Below are 1,586 nucleotides of genomic sequence, written 5' to 3'. Positions count from 1 at the left end.
CATCACCGTCTTCTCATCAAGTTGCATCTCCTTTTCAGACCCATTATTTACCTAATAAAATTAACCAATTCAATGGCACCATGTCGGAAGTTGGCGGTGAACACACCCCCTGATCTTACCCAAAAAAAAAAAAAAAAAAAAAAATAAGGAAGTATTAGGTACCGATCGGCTTTAGTTGTTACAACTTCGAAGCATTATTAGGTACCGATCTTTCGAATCTCGTTGACCGATACTTCCTTCTCATGTATTGCCAAGGTAGTAGCGGCCTCTTCACCAATCTGTTGTACCTTATTATTACCCCCTTTAGAAATGACATCCTCCATCATCTTCACTTCTTCTTCGGAAAGCTTACCTCCGATTCACTTTAGTAGTACGGATGCCATTAATCAAGCCGCTTGCCAAGAATGTAATGTGTCAGCAATTTTTATCCCAACAATAACATGTGAATTGAACTTACATGAAAATAATAGAATAAATGTTACCATGTCGGCGTTCTCGGACTTAGTCTTCCTTTTCTTCTTTATCTCGGTTTTCCCATAATATTTCGTTACTCCAACCTGTAACGGACGCCCCTCAAACGACCTGGATGTTCGGGTCGGCCGATCGCTCTAGCAAGAACGTCATTACGACCAATGGGAGTGAATTTCCCTTCTTCTACCTCTTTCAATACGTTATCCTATAATATATTAAATAAACTTCAAATTATATTTGTGACTAAAATAATAAAGTTAGTAATGAACTCGTCTTAATAAAATAATGCTTACTATGTTGGCCAAAACTTCCTCATCATATTTGTCATGCGACGACCGGGATCCTTTAGGCGTGTGCCCATGTTTATAAGTTACATGCCGATCCACCTCTTTCACTCCCTTTGCCACCTACACATTAACATGGTAACATTTATACACGTAAATGTGTATCAATGCAAGTCCAAGTGTGATTAAAAAAATAAAGTCTCACAGGGCAATAATGCATGCTACTTACGAGGTCCTCTTCTATCTTTCTGTAACCGCCTCGAGAACCATAGAATTTCCCCTTCTTGCATGAAATGTTAGCACGATTTCTTTTGCTAACGGCCTTCAAATAATTATATAAAAGCGCAAGTAGATGAGATAATAAAAAGATTATATAAAGGACTCATTAATTAAAAAAATGATAGGTAAATCGTTAAAAGGCGAGGATATTTAACCTGAAACTTCTCAGTAGTTCTCATCTTTTTGAAAAGATCCCATTCTTCCTGCTTGATGGTGGGACACTTGTTTTCCGGTGGGCTCTTACGCATCTCCCCCGTTGCCTTGTCCACATACAACCAATCCCTAGCAACGCCACACTTCCACTGCCTGTGGACATCCGTTGCCTTATGCATTAAATACTCATCATGGCTTTTATCGGGTATAATAAAGCCTTCCTTTACACGAGCCAAGTATAACTCCGCCAATTTTGGATTCAAAGTTCTAACATCATCTAAATGGATAGGCACAAACTGTCTTGTGCAAGCACCAATCCAATCGGAGAAAAGACCCGCATTTGGACCAAAGAGGGAAACCCATCTCACTCCATGTTATTTGGAACTACAATGCTTAGCG

General features: G+C 39.3%; 1 long non-coding RNA gene across 1 annotated transcript; it reads right to left on the bottom strand.

Annotated features, from left to right (window-relative positions):
- Positions 1–637: 637 nt before the first annotated feature.
- LOC141621541 (uncharacterized) lies at positions 638–1,042 on the bottom strand. The gene is made up of 3 exons (XR_012532431.1): positions 985–1,042; positions 765–878; positions 638–676 (listed from the first exon to the last, which is right to left on the bottom strand). It is a non-coding gene; the product is annotated as an uncharacterized LOC141621541 (long non-coding RNA).
- Positions 1,043–1,586: the final 544 nt, after the last annotated feature.

The sequence above is a fragment of the Silene latifolia genome, chromosome X, assembly GCF_048544455.1.
Source record: "Silene latifolia isolate original U9 population chromosome X, ASM4854445v1, whole genome shotgun sequence".
NCBI lineage: Eukaryota > Viridiplantae > Streptophyta > Magnoliopsida > Caryophyllales > Caryophyllaceae > Silene > Silene latifolia.
The sequence above is the reverse complement of the archived record's forward strand: the minus strand, read 5'-3'. Positions and strand labels throughout refer to the sequence as shown.